The 16509-nt window shown below is 40.3% G+C and overlaps 1 long non-coding RNA gene across 1 annotated transcript; it reads left to right on the forward strand.

The window, feature by feature from the left end:
- The first annotated feature begins 14054 nt into the window (after positions 1-14054).
- Positions 14055-15316, forward strand: LOC141594395 (uncharacterized). The gene is made up of 2 exons (XR_012522173.1): positions 14055-14407; positions 14713-15316. It is a non-coding gene; the product is annotated as an uncharacterized LOC141594395 (long non-coding RNA).
- Positions 15317-16509: the final 1193 nt, after the last annotated feature.

Genomic DNA, 16509 nt, shown 5'->3' on the forward strand with positions numbered 1-16509 from the left:
AGTGTTCTAGCGTTGACTTAGTGAACGACCATGTTGACGATCGTGGTGTTCATCTTTTGAGGGTATAGAGATTGTTATGAATTGATAATGGTGAGAATACTCAAGACCTATTGAATCTTTTGACGATCGTGGTGCTAGACCTATAACACGAGTAATGGTGAGAATACTCAAGACCTATTGAATATTTCTCGGGCTAAAGCATGATTGCGTCAAACTCTAACATTTTTTTATCGAACTCATCGATCTTTTATATTTTCATCTCAATTCTCTCTTCAATGTCTATTTTATTCAACCAAATTGCTAGCTTAAATAGCCGAGACTAGCAATCCTGATTACAAACGAAAGGTCTCTAATAAGAGCACCTATTTAGGAGGAATAAAAGCTAAACTCTTAGACTCTTATTCTACATTTACAACTTTGTCTAAATATTAAAAGAGAAATAAAGACACTTGAAATGAATTGTAACACCCCCATACTCCAAGTGCCTTACCAGGACCACTCAGGTATGAAGACATTACCATCTCGGTCACCCGAGGCAATGATAATCAAACAACAATAAAGAAACAACATTTATTATAAATAGTTTAACGAATAGTTAAAATCCATGAAACCAACTAAAAGTGCGATACATTATTCTCAAATGACTGTTTAACTGAAAGGTAAATAAACTAAGGCTACAGCGGAAGACTCCTATCGTCATGTCGTGGCATCCCAGCTATCCCAGTACTCATCTCAATACCTGCTCAATATCTGCTCACCATCCCCGAATGGATCACCGCAGGTTTACAAAACAACACCGGGTCGACTAATCACACAATCAATATAGATAACAATAATAAGATAAACAGATTTTTGAACTGTCACACACACACACACACACACACACACCACCAACTCCCATCATCTCAATATCGACGTCCCTTTGGGGACCCCGCCGAGGGGGACCGCAGTCGTTCCCACCTAAGCCCCGCTCATCATACCGAGCGATAACCCTGTCCCATTAATGTGCACATCCCCTTCCGTGGCGGGTTCCACGAAGGGCGAAACTAGGGCGTGAAGTCACTCCCGCAAGTGACCCCACTCAGCCGAGAACGCATCTCGAGAACCATCAACAGCAATCACAACCACAAACACAATACAATCATCACATCAAACAACTAACTACAGCACATCACCAATATCCCATTATGGGACTAATACTGAGTAGGAAATCCTACCTGGAAAGCACAACAAGCAGACGGTATCTACAGCTGTATCAAAACGCCTCTTCTACGAATCCTCCTCCTATCACATAACACATAGAGACTACACATCACATACTACACACAAAACCCCCAATCCCTAAATTAGGGTTTAACCAATCTTAACAAAGCATTATAAAAATTATGTTAAAAGCTTACCCTTGACGCAAGGAACTCAACGATACGAATTACGACAAGAACTGACCGTCGAACTCCGGAATTGCTAAGAATGCGATTAGGAAGATGAACTGGTTGCTTTCTCTCTTAAACAGGGTTTTAGGTTTTGTAAAAGTGATTTAAAACAATGACGATTATGTTTAAATACCTTAATCGCATAATTAACAAAACCCGAGAAAACTCCCCGTAAAACCGGACACTCGATCGAGTACCCAAGGTACTCGATCGAGTACCCCCTTACTCGATCGAGTACCCCAGCTACTCGATCGAGTACCCAACAGGTCAGAAACTATTTTATTTCGCAACTTACCCTTACTCGACAGAGTAAGGGCTACTCGATAGAGTACCCCAAGACATATAAATACGGAGTATTACAGTCTTCCCTCCTTAAAAGGAACTTCGTCCCCGAAGTTCAAACCACTACCAAACAGAGGTACTCCCACAACATTCCCGACTCAAAAGCCAAACAAAATTTTAACATAACATAAAACATGATACTAACCCAACTCATCCCGACAAACATACCGACACTACCTATAACAGGTGTATAAAACTCTTAAAAGCGCTCGCGATCATCTCCTACCCCTAAAAGAAACAAGGTTACGTCCCCGTAACCATACATACCTGATCAAAAGGAAAGGGTAACGCTCTTTCATGATATCCTCTGCCTCCCATGTAGCTTCCTCAGTCTCGTGGTTAGACCAAAGGATCTTAAGCAAAACTGTCTCACCACTCCTAGTCTTCCTAACCTTTCGGTCTAGAATCTGCTTAGGCACTTCCAGATATGATAAAGACTCATCTAGCTCTAAGCTCTCTGCCTCCAACACATGTGACGGGTCACTCACATACTTCCGCAGCTGCGATACATGAAACACATTATGCACTCTCTCCAACGCAGCTGGTAAAGCCAAACGATAAGCAACTTCCCCAACTCGCTCTAAGATCTCATAAGGCCCTATAAACTTCTGACTTAACTTGCCTTTCTTCCCAAATCTCATAACTCCACGCATCGGAGACACTTTCGGAAGAACCTTGTCCCCAACTTGAAACTCTATGTCCCGACGATGTAGATCTGCATAACTCTTTTGTCGATCTTGGGCTGCTCTCATCCGTTCCCCGATCATCTTAACTGTTCCACCATCTCATGCACCATCTCTGGTCCTAAAACCACCTTTGCCTCAAAGACTATCGTCCCAACAGATTGGACTCCTACATCTCCTCCCGTACAAAGCCTCAAACGGTGTCATACCAATCTTTTGGTGTGATAGCTGTTGTTGTAAGAAAACTCTATCAAGTCCAACCTCTGCTCCCGCCTATCACCAAAATCCATCACACAAGCTCGCAACATATCCTCAAGAGTCTTGATTGCTCTCTCGATCTGCCCGTCACGTCATCGCCGGATGAAATGTACTCATCTTCAAAGTTGTTCCCAACGATTCCTGCAACTCCTTCCAAAACCTCGATATAAACCTCGAATCTCTGTCAGACACTATGTCCTTAGGGACTCCATGTAACTTAAGCACGTTCTTTCGATAGGCCATAGCCAATTGTGCAATGCGCTTCTGTCATGATCGTCTTTTTCAACTCCTCATCATTAGGAACACACCACCTACCATCAAACCTCAAACTACCATCTGTATGAATAGAATACCGGGACACTGTCCCTTTCTCTACTCCAGCTCTCCACTCCACTATCTTAGGATCCAAAGCCTGTTTATCCCGAATATCATCATAAAACTCAAGCTGTACTGTCATATCGCCCATGGCATCTCCTTTCTGCATCATATGTATCCCAAAGCTCGCTACCTCATCCCTCAGCCTCATCAAAGATAGAGCTGTACACGAGGAATGTACACTCTTCCTACCCAAAGCATCAGCTACAACGTTGGCCTTCCCTTCATGGTAGATGATTTCCATGTCGTAGTCGCCAATCAACTCCATCCACCTCCTCTGTCTCATGTTCAACTCCTTCTGCGTGAAGATGTACTTAAGACTCTTGTGATCAGAAAATACCTTAAAGATTGCTCCATAAAGGTAATGTCTCCAAATCTTGAGAGCAAACACCACTGCACCAAACTCCAGATCATGGGTAGGGTAGTTCTCCTCATAAGGCTTCAATTGCCTAGAAGCATAGGCAATCACTTTACCATTCTGCATTAACACACATCCCAACCCATTCTTCGAGGCATCCGTATAAACCTCAATTCTCGCTCCCTTCAGGCAATGCGAGGACAGGAGCTGTGGTCAAACGCTCCTTTAATGTTTGGAACGCCGTCTCACAACTCTCATCCCAACGAAACCTGTTCTCTTTCCTCATCAACGCTGTCATCGGTCTAGCTATCTTGGAGAAATCTTTCACGAACCGTCTGTAGTATCCGGCTAAACCCAAGAATCTCCTAACCTCAAGAACATTCTTGGTGCTTCCCACTTTGTCACCGCCTCAATCTTCGCCGGATCCACTGACTACCCCATCTTTAGAGATTACATGCCCCGGGAAAAGCAACTTTCTCTAACGAGAACTCACACTTGGACTTGACTTAGCATACAACTCATGATCCCTCAAAGTCTGCAATACGATCCTCAGATGCTCCTCATGCTCCTCCTTAGTCTTAGAGTAGACTAAGATATCATCGATAAACACTACTACAAACCTGGTCCAAGAAGCGTCGAAGATTCTATTCATCAAATCCATAAACACTGGCGCATTAGACAACCCAAACGGCATCACCACATACTCATAATGGCCATACCTTGACGTGAAAGTTGTCTTTGGTATATCCATCTCTCTAATCTTCACCTGATGGTACCCTGACCTCAAATCAATCTTAGAAAAGACATTTTGCACCGCTCGGTGATCAAACAGGTCATCTATCCTTGGCAAAGGATACTTGTTCTTTATCGTCACACTGCAGTTCGGCTCCTGTAATCTATGCATAGCCTCAAACTCCCATCTTTCTTCTTTACGAAAAGAACTGGTGCTCCCCAAGGCGATACACTTGGTCTAATGTATCCCTTCTCTATCAAATCATCCAACTGCTTCCTAAGCTCCTCCATCTCCTTAGGACCCATACGGTACGGTGCCTTAGAGATTGGCCCCGTCCCTGGCTTCAACTCTACGGTCAAATCTATCTCCCTCTTCGGTGGCAACCCCGGAATCTCCTCTGGAAAAACATCTGCAAACTCTCCCACCACTGGTATCTCATCAACTGTCGGACTCTCTATCCGGTCATCTCTCACATGACACAAGATCAACGGACATCCCTTCCTCAGATAAGACTTCAAGGTGACAGCTGCAATCAACTTAACTTTGGGTTTGACTAGAAACCCACGATAAGACACACTAACACCCTTAGGACCTCGTAAGGATACTTTCTTTTGATGACAGTCTATCTTAGCTTTATACTTTCCTAACCAATCCATCCCAACTATCATCTCAAAACCATTAAAAGGAAACTCTAGCAAGTCTATAGGGAAATCAACTTGCCCAACTATCAAAGATACATCCCTAAACAACCTCCCACACGATACAGACTCACCCGAAGGTATGAAAACTTGCTCACTAACAGACTCATATACTCTCAAACCCAACTGTTTAACATGACTCGAAGACACAAACGACTGAGAAGCCCCCGAATCAAACAAAACAAACGTAGGAATACCGTTAACAAGGAATGTACCGGTGATAACGTGCGCATCCTCCTCAGCTGCCTTCTTCTCCATCATGAACAACTTGCCACTGGTCTTCTGCCCACCTCCCTGGACAGTACTGGCTGATGCGGTCGGCTTAGCACCCGACCCTTGATTGTTGTTGTTGTTCGTCGGTGTCTTCTGATAAGAATTACCGCCGTTGCGGTTGCCTCCACTCTGGTAACTCTGACTTCCCCGGTTTGGCCATGATCCAGCCGGTCTGTTGCTTGCGAAGCTCTGTGCAGGTCTCTGAAAAGATCCCGGTGCGCTCGTGCACTCATGTCTCTTGTGGCCCACACCACCACAACCAAAGCAGGTCACTCCCCAACTATTACTCACACTCCCACGGCCACGCCCAAAGGAAGCCCCAGCACTAAACCCAGACCCAGCAGAAAATCCCTTAGACTGATTGTGGTTGCCTTTCTTGTGATTCGATTGGCCACCACCCTCGCTCTCAGACTTCCTCTTCTCACCACCTGACCTCTCCTGAGCCATCTCCACCAACCTCTCAGCTCTTCCAGTCCTCTCATAAGCTTCCTTAACATCGGTAAGGATCCCCATGGGTAACTTATCCATAATCGTGGTAGTCAACCCTCTTTCAAACCTCAATGCCAGGTTCTCCTCACTCAAACCCATATCCTCAGCATACCTGGACTTCTCATTGAATCGTCTCGTAGTACTCGGCTCACCGACATCTCGGCGGTCATCTTAAACTTATCAAACTCTTCCCTCAACTTACTCTTTACATGCTCAGTACGAACTCCTTCCTCACAAACCCTACGAAACTCCTCCCAAGGTATAGCGGGTAAGCCTTGGTTGGTGTATATCTCCTTAGCACTCACCTTCACCGAATCCCACCACTGTCTCCGCCTCCCTCGGATAGAACGCACTGTTCCACTCTCATCTCATCAGGACAATGAACCAAGTCTAAGATGTTCTCCATCTCTCTCAGCCAACTATCAAGAAGGTTAGGTTCCCCAACCCCCTTGTATTCCTTCGGGTTAAACCTCGCAATGTAGAGGCTGATTTTAGAATGATCAACCTCCTTCTCCTTACTCTTATCCTTGTCCTCATTCACTCTCTTCGGGGTCTCAGTAAGAGCATCCTGGTGCTCTAACATCTTAACGATGTCATCCACGGTCATAAGCTCAGCTCTCGCGTACAAAGCAGTTTTCTTGGGCGGCATCTTGAACTATACATATATAAGAAAAGGGGTAGATATGAACATACGTACTAAACTTCAAAACACGAAGACGCGACCCCCAGAACCTACTCGATCGAGTTCCCAAACCCACTCGATCGAGTAACGGGCTACTCGATCGAGTGCCCCACGTACTCGATCGAGTACCCAAACTCCAGAACCAAACAGACCTTCTGATCTCTTTCCTACTCGATCGAGTATCTAGGCTACTCGATCGAGTGACCCCCTACTCGATCGAGTACCCCTAGTTACTCGATCGAGTGCCCCAAAACTCGATTCTGGACTCAAAATCGTCAAAAACCCACCCGATCGAGTCAGTCTCACTCGATCGAGTAACACTAATTCGTCAAAGCTACCCGCATGTTACGTCATATGCTAACATGTTAAACTTTATAAATCACATATTATATCATAACAATCATGCTATTAATTGCCACGTTGTAAAACATTCAACATGTTATCATTTCATCAACAGTTTTTATATATCATCACTTTTCTTTCACCTCTCAACTTCCAATCCGAACATCCATCAATCAACACATTCCATCACATTTGTAAACAAGTTAACCAAACACACATACAACTCGACAAACACTTCCCCCATGTGACCGGTTCAAAGTTGTAGGGCGACCCCCGCGACTTTAGGACGTCTCCCAAGCCTTTGCACTAGCTCCTACAACTTTTACCCCGGGTTCATTTTAATTGACACCCTATGTTCATTAAGTTCATTGGTTACAGGTTTCAGGATCGTCGCTCTGATGCCATTTGTAACACCCCCATACTCCAAGTGCCTTACCAGGACCACTCAGGTATGAAGACATTACCATCTCGGTCACCCGAGGCAATGATAATCAAACAACAATAAAGAAACAACATTTATTATAAATAGTTTAACGAATAGTTACAATCCATGAAACCAACTAAAAGTGTGATACATTATTCTCAAATGACTGTTTAACTGAAAGGTAAATAAACTAAGGCTACAGCGGAAGACTCCTATCGTCATGTCGTGGCATCCCAGCTATCCCAGTACTTATCTCAATACCTGCTCAATATCTGCTCACCATCCCCGAATGGATCACCGCAGGTTTACAAAACAACACCGGGGTCAGTACTAATCACACAATCAATATAGATAACAATAATAAGATAAACAGACAGCTGAACTGTCACACACACACACACACACACACACACACACCACCAACTCCCATCATCTCAATACTGACTGTCCACTGGACCAGCCCGCCAGTGGGGACCGCACTGACCCGTTCCACCTAAGCCCCGCTCATCATACCGAGCGATAACCCTGTCCCATTAATGTGCACATCCCCTTCCGTGGCGGGTTCCACGAAGGGCGAAACTAGGGCGTGAAGTCACTCCCGCAAGTGACCCCACTCAGCCGAGAACGCATCTCGAGAACCATCAACAGCAATCACAACCACAAACACAATACAATCATCACATCAAACAACTAACTACAAAGACATCACCAATATCCCATTATGGGACTAATACGAGTAGGAAATCCTACCCGGAAAGCACAACAAGCAGACGGTATCTACAAATTGTATCAAAACGCCTCTTCTACGAATCCTCCTCCTATCACATAACACATAGAGACTACACATCACATACTACACACAAAACCCCCAATCCCTAAATTAGGGTTTAACCAATCTTAACAAAGCATTATAAAAATTATGTTAAAAGCTTACCCTTGACGCAAGGAACTCAACGATACGAATTACGACAAGAATCGACCGTCGTCGAACTCGGAATTGCTAAGAATGCGATTAGGAAGATGAAGTGGCTGCTTTCTCTCTTAAACAGGGTTTTAGGTTTTGTAAAAGTGATTTAAAACAATGACGATTATGTTTAAATACCTTAATCGCATAATTAACAAAACCCGAGAAAACTCCCCGTAAAACCGGACACTCGATCGAGTACCCAAGGTATACTCGGTCGAGTACCCCCTTACTCGATCGAGTACCCCAGCTACTCGATCGAGTACCCAACAGGTCAGAAACTATTTTATTTCGCAACTTACCCTTACTCGACAGAGTAAGGGCTACTCGATAGAGTACCCCAAGACATATAAATACGGAGTATTACATGAATGATCCGACTCCCTCCAAGTGTGAGAGCAAACTAACGAACTGTGGACACGAGCTAACTTCTCTTCCAATAATAATACTCGAGACCATATTCGTATTAGAAGGGTAAGTTAATTTGTTAGGTTTAGAAAAAATGGGTATGACATGAAAAGTTAATGAAAAAAATGTGTGCGAAAGAATAAAATTCGTATGTGAAAAAGTAATTTTGTTACCTAAAACACAATTACAAGTTTGGCGTCGGATAACATAGATGCATTCATGTGTAAAAATGGTTTGCGTTTCCGATTGTGTTAGACAATATTTCCTTATCAAACTATGGACAATATAAAAATTAATTCCGCAATTGATAAGTTGTCTTCAACCACTATCGTCTCAATACCAAATGGTTCGGAGTTTGAGATTTGCAAGTTTTTGGTGGCTTAAAGTTCTTCAGATTAGTAATTAGGGATCTAGTTTATAATTTTGATTGGAATTACTTTTCTATCCTTTTTGTTTTGGCGCAAAAATGAAAAAAATAAAGTCATTTTTCATTTATTATTTTAATTATGGTGTTATTGAAATCAGTAACACCTGGTGTCGCCCTACCACTTCCCTACTTAATATACATGGTGCACTGTGCATATACATATTTTGGCTACATCTCGTAGAGATGAACAACAATAACTAAACTTGTGAATGCGCCAGGCTTCAACGGATTGGGATAGAATTGGAGTCGGGTCAAATACAGGTCAAATTATAGGGCCAAAAGTTGTTTTAGTTTACAGGTAGGAAAAAGTTTATAATGCCCTTTTTTCTATTTTCATGATCAAAATATTTAAATATAATATTTTTTTATACGTAGATATAAATTCATATATGATAGGCATGGTTTTGTAATGTGAGGAGTTGACACATTGAGGACAATAAGATACGTAATGCTTCCTCAAAAACATTGTGTAGAGTTAGGAACGATACACACCTAAGAGGGGGAGGGGGTGAATTAGGTGTACCTTTTTAAAATTTGTTCTTAACTTAGTGAATTGGTAACTTAAGTAAAGAACCTTAAAGCACAAACCTTAAAAAATTTAATAGAATGTAAGTTCACAAGAAGGTACAGCCGTTTATGTCACAATATAGCTGCCTGTGACACAGAACTTAAATAAGAATGAACGAGAGATAGCAAAGTGAAAGAACATAAGAGTAAATGAACAAACAAACGACATTTAAAAATTGGTTCAACCTCTACTCCGAGGCCTTTGTCCAACTGTTATTTTATTGCTTGTTTAGAAATTTACTCAAACAACTAAACCCCTACAATGAAAATAACTCGCCAATCTACCCCGATTGCACTCAAACTTAAAGCTACTCCGTTTCAATAGTTTATATGTTCTATCTCACAGGTTTACAAAGTCTTTGAATCTCAAGGGTTCACTTAATGAACATGGAGATCATGATTAAGACTTAAACACGAGAATCATGGAACAAACTCATTATGTTATAGTGCAGCGAACTGATACTTGGAGGTTTACAGCTTTTCGAAAACAAATGAAGACATTTAAAATCTGAAAAACGTTTTGCAAATACTTGAAGAACGAAGCTTTAAATGCACAAATGATTTGCAATGTTTTACAATAAATGCTTTGGAAAGTTTTAAGAAATAAATGAAGCTAAGGCACACTATTTATAATGGATTTGATCACTAAGAAGTACAACTCAATTTAATTGAATCCAATATAAAATAGGTAGCCTTTGAAAGATGGTAAGTGTTAGGCTTTAGGCTTGGGGCACAAGTCTTTGATCAAAATCAGAAAACTCTTCCCAAAACACCCAACATGTGACACTTTACCAAATTCGCAAAAAACTTTTCTAGTTTTAGAACTTTGACAAGTTCCAATTAACATTTTGGTAAAAGGTAAATGCACAAATTTAGAGGTTTTATCAATGTAGATTAGTGACTTAAAATTTCAGATTTGTTTTCAAACTTTGAATATTCAAATGTAAAAGCTTTAAGAATATGAAATTTGTACAAATTTTAACACTTAAACTTTTCGTATAAACATTCCTCCATATGGTAGTATCAGAAACCACAGTGCAGTGCACTGTTGCATGGTTTTGCAGCCACTTGATGAAAATGAGAATGTTACACTTACTCTTACAATTTTCGACTAAGGCTAGGATCATATCATTGTCTTGATTTCTTGTTGGCTTAATCTTGATTATGTTATACCTCCTTGAGAGTCCATTTGATTGCTTCAATCACTAAGCATTTGTAACTAAGAACAACAAATCAAATAGCAAGGAGACTTGACATCATCAACCAAGTGTGTTCTAACAAATTCCCCGTTTGATGATGACAAGTTCATATATGTGTGATATTTCCCCTTAACCGATGGTTAGTCGGTCTTTGGTCATTTCAACATAATTCATAAAAAAACATGATCAAGGTATGCGAAAGGGTCAATATGCGTGGCTAGGTAGAACATCTAATCATTGAAGCTAAGACATAGTTACAGTGAACGTTAGCCTAAGTGTTACGAGATCACACATAAGCACGTTAGAACTACTGTCCCCTCTTGACATCATCTAGGAGGGATAAAACAAGTTCATACTAGCTACACGATTCAAACCACATGCAAATATTGTTCAAGCAAAAATAAAAAATAAAACATCCAAACTTGCAAGAGAGTTTAACAAACATTAAGCCAAGGGAATGAAGGATAAAAGGATTAGGAGGGCAAGGGTTTAAGCCTTTTCTTTCGGCTTCTTTTCATCAAGGTGTTCGAAGATGTCCTCATTCATGGTACGGAGATCTGTCACTTCATCCCTAAGCTTTGCATTTTCCTTGATTAAGTAATTCACAAGCCCAACAAGTTGATTCAACTTGGCAATAACCACACCCTGATCAACAGTGAACCCAACTGTTCCATAACCTCCACCTTAATTTTTCCTCAATAATTTCTCATTTCTAATTTCCATATTCATCCGAGAGAGGAGACCCGAAGTCATTTCATCGCTTAATTTTTCAATGGTGGGGCTACCTTTCATGACCAATTATTTATTCATAAAAAAGATAGAGAGCCACATCCCATATGGTACCACGACATTTTTGTCAAAGTTCCCGTTTTGGAATTCAGTTGCCATTTATTGAATTTGATGGGACATAAGATGGGGAAGGTTGATTGGTTAGTGTTTGACAATGTGGTGATAGGCCGCTTTGTTTGGCAATGAAGCTCCGGGAATGAGATCAATTTGGTGTTCGATCTCACGAATAGGTGGTAAATCAGGTGGTAGATCATCGGGGAAAACATCTTCGAATTCCTTTAAGAGCGCTACCAATTGGGCGTTTTTCACTCCAACACTAGGCGCCTCGTTGACCACCATTAAGTAAACATAATCACCCTCGGCAATAGTTTCATCAACCTCTTGTTCGCTAGCAAACATGGACATGTTAGAAGCTTTCCCACGTTCGGTACTCATAGAGCGAATAGCTTTTGAGCGAGGCCGCATTAGTATAACTGCCTCCATCGATGATTAGGCTACACCACTTGTTCTTTACTTGACATTTAGTGTGAAATATTTGATCTCTTTGCTCCGATTCAATGGGTGTAGATTCAACTTGTTGGGTTTGAAGAACCAAAGCACAATCGTAACTAGGAGCAGCGTAGGACTCGACATTCTCGACGTCTTCCTCCTCTTCTCTTTCTTCGAAATTGAACACATCACCCAATCATTCCTCCTCATCAAATAACTCATCCCGACAAGCAACAACGTCTCTCAAGGTAATCAATCGTTTATTTGAACACGTGCTTTGATAGTGCCCAAACCCCTGACACTTTAAACATCGTACTTTGGAGAGACATGTTTCCTTAGAAGCGGGCGTTCTTGCCGTGGAACTAGGGGTGGCAGCCGACTTGGGTTCGCCAACACTACTCGTCGGACTCCCTTTCGATCCTCCCTTGTTCCTCCAATTCCGACATGTGCCGTCCCTACTCTACTTGTTCCAAAGAAGGATGGGACGTGGCAAATGTGCATTGATAGTCGAGCCGTGACAACATAACTATCAAGTATCGTTTTCCTATCCCAAGGCTTGACGACATGCTTGATGAGTTACATGGGTCCGAGATCTTTTCTAAGATCGACTTGAGGAGTGGTTATCACCAAATACGAATAAGATAAGGGGACAAGTGGAAAACCGCGTTCAAGACTAGACATGGGTTATACGAGTGGACCGTCATGCCATTCGGATTAACCAATGCTCTGAGTACTTTTATGCGACTCATGAACGAGGTACTCAAACCTTTCTTGAGCAGATTTGTTGTCGTCTATTTGAATGACATTTTGGGGTACAGTCGAACTGAGAAAGAACATTTCAAACACCTTCGAGAGGTGTTCGACACACTTCGAGGGCAGAAACTCTATGGAAAGAGGGAGAAGTGTTCGTTGTTGGTCGAGAGTGTCATCTTTCTCGACTATATGGTATCTAAAGACGGGGTTTCGGTCGATCAAACCAAAATTGAGGCAATCAAGTCGTGGCCTACTCCTAAGTCCATCACGGAAGTCCGGTCATTTCATGGACTTGCTTCGTTTTATGACAAGAAAGACTCATCCGATTCGACGCCATTGAGACTTCGATGTCATTTGAGTGAACCATTTTAACTAAAAGATGAAACCGACCATATACTTAGAAGTAGGGATGGCAATGGATATGATCCTATAAGATTCAGATCCGGTCCATATTTACAGGATCTGAAATTCTCATATCTATATCCGATTCACATGATCTGGACCGGATCAGGATCTATCCATATCCTTTTGATAGTAAAGGAAAACTCCCTTTTAAAAAATGAAAATATTAATTTTTGGATTTTATTGTGACATAATAGTTTTATATATTAGATACAAATAATAAAGCAAAAATTTTAATAAGATAAAAATAAAGTCTTATAAAATTACAATAACACTAAAAAAACTATTATTTTAACCGAAAAATGTTAATCAGAAAAAATCATGATTTGATGTATGAATTTTTTTTAAAAAACCACAGTATATAGTTTTATTATTTTTTTAACTTAACTTATTGATTAATAAAATAAAATAAAAATGGATCTAAGGGTAGGATATGGATCTCGACCATACCATCCATATCCGTATCCTTATCCACTGGATCTAAGATATTGCGATCCATATCCGGTCCGTAAGATCTGGATCCAAGGATATGGGCAGGATCTGGATCTCATTGCCACCCCTACTTAGAAGTAATGAATACCTTAATAATATACTACAAATTGTACTCTGGAATGAATCATTGATCAGTATTAATTGTACTCTCTCTGTTCCGGTTATTTGTTTTTTTTTTTCACTTTGGGGTGTTTCAGTTATTTGTTGTTCTTTCTATTTTAACAATGAACTTGATGAGTAATTTGATCATTCACATTTAATTTGTTTCACTTGTCGTTTAGTTATTGGTCTGCTCCTCTTTTCTTAGTGTTTGTGCCAAACCAAAGGACAACAATTCACTCGGACGGAGAGAGTACATGATTAGCATCATATTATCATAGAATTGATTATGCTTGCTTCCTTAACAAAAGGGTGTCATTAAGCCAAAAGTCCAGCTGATAAAGTGGCTTAGCCCATTAATTGCAACAACGAAATGGAATCTCAACATTCCCTACGCTACAACTACTCTCAACAACTAAAATCCGGTTATGAATATAACAATCGCATTTCAGTTTAATTGTTCGTTTTCTATTTTAAAAAAGGATTTAAAAAAGGGTGGTGCTCATTCATGTACGAGTTTTACTCATTCATGGACGTAAATGACAATAATACCCCTTTTATTTTAATTATTTTATCTTAATACCCTTTTCAATCTCTCTCATCTTCTTTACTCTTTACTGCTCTAATTAGAACCATTCAACCACCTCTCGGCAGCCACCATCCACCACCCTCACCGCCTTCTCCCTTGCGCCACCCACCATCCGGCTCCCAACGATGATCTTGATCAGGTATATTTCTCGTCACTTGTTTATTCAATTCGGTTCGAATCAATTCGATTCGATTTAATTCCAGTTATTGTTGTTCTTAGGTATATGAATTATTTGTTGTTCTTTATTTGCTTATTTAATTCGGTTCGAATCAATTCGATTCGATTTAATGAAGGGGAAGAGCTTTTCGCTGACATTGCGACACTGATAAAATTGCGGCACTGATAAAATTTGCTTGTTCTTAGATATAATTTTAGGAACTTCAATGTCTTGTCCTCATCTAAGTGGCAATGCGGCACTGATAAAATCGGTTCACCTTATTTCAGATGCATTTATATCCAACCGCGCTCTAGTTTGCAACCCCGTTTGCATTTGGATACTGCAGTACTTGTGCAGTATTAGTTACACTAATGACCAGGTCTCTATTTTGGCTAGGAAGAACTACACCTGCCCAAGTCCAGCAAAGGGTGTAAGACTTCAGCCGGGTGATCTAAACTAATGTAGGAGCTTCCAAAATTAAGTACAAGGTATCTGTAAAGAAGCCTAAGGATGTTAAGGTGGTTGTCAAACCTAAGGTTTTGAATTTTAAAGCGTAGGGTGAGAAACTGCCTTACAAGGTTACTTTCACTGGGTCAGGAGCGAAAGTAACTACCAGGGGCGCTTCATCATTCGGATCTTTGGTTTGGGTCGGTGGAAAACATAATGTGAGAAGCCCCATTGCAGTAACTTATCAATAGTTTCAAGATTGGTATTCCTCTTTCTTTGGTTCCACAGTTCACATTATTTACGGAACAAGAGTCCAGAGTTGCATCATGTTGAAGATATGCACTTTTTTTATGGGCATTGTACTTATTCAACTTACTATTATCTATTGGGAGAAGGATTTAACTGTATACTTACAATCAATAATTAATTCTGATTTATGTCTAATTATTTTCAAGTGTATTGATTGTCTAAAGTCTGTTTTCTCCTCGGCATTACTGAATTTGGTACGGAGTACTTTTGCATATATTCAACAAAATTGTGAATTAAAGTGTACCATAATCTTACAAATCTGCACTCATAATAGCTAAAAAATTCATTGGAGCGTATTCACAAGCTAATTTGACTTGATCAGTTCAACAAATTGTACATTTTAAGGCAACGATTTTGCATCGGTGAGAAAACAATAACAGTATGAGCAGCTCAGGACAACAACGGACACCCTCTCTACCCCATACCCTGCCACCAGCGTCACCGCCACAACAGGCGATGAACGCCGTGCCTCACCCCAACGCCGGCGACGAACGCCTTCCCTCACCCCAACGCCGGCGACGGTTTAAACAAACCCTAATTTAGTTAGTCGAAATCAATTCCGTAATTTGATATAAAATAAATAATAAAATTACGAATTAAAATTATTACTTGATACGAGAATTAACATCCATAATTGTAATTTGCGGATTTGATAAATTTGATTAATTTTGTGAGGGAGAGAATTAGAGAGAGTTTTTTTTCTTTTGTTTCTAGGCAAAGGGTATGCAATGGAAAACTAATGAAAAAAAAGTACATGAATAAGTAAATTCCGTACATGAATGAGCAACTACGTTAAAAAATAGCCGTAAAATAACAATCAGATTCCTTGAAATAAAGAAAATAGGGATAATGCTATTTTTTAGAGGGTTGACTCAACAGTAAGTGGATTATACATCCGATGTATTACCACCAATTGCCTAGTTTTTGAGCATTACAATAAAGTTTTCGAGTTTTGTTTTAAAGTTTTTGAGTTTTACTATAAAGTTTTTGAGTTAATTCAATTAAACCTTAAACCCAAAAAATTACAATATAACTCAAAAACATTACATATAAATTGAGTTAAATTTGAGTTTTAATGGCAAAAAATTAAAATGTAACTTATAAACTTTAAAAAGCTCAGAAAAAATACACATAAGCTCAAAAACTAATGAGGTCTGAGGTAATACATCCGATGTATGTTTTATTTCTCACTCAATTATCATATCATATTTAAGAGAGGACAATTAATTTGGAATAAATTTTAGAAAAAGATGGAACAATAGAAGTCAAATAGAAAAAGTAATTAACAATTTTATTCTCAGCTAGTCTTGCTTGTGACGGGATTAACT

This window comes from Silene latifolia, chromosome 8 (genome assembly GCF_048544455.1).
Source record: "Silene latifolia isolate original U9 population chromosome 8, ASM4854445v1, whole genome shotgun sequence".
Lineage (NCBI taxonomy): Eukaryota > Viridiplantae > Streptophyta > Magnoliopsida > Caryophyllales > Caryophyllaceae > Silene > Silene latifolia.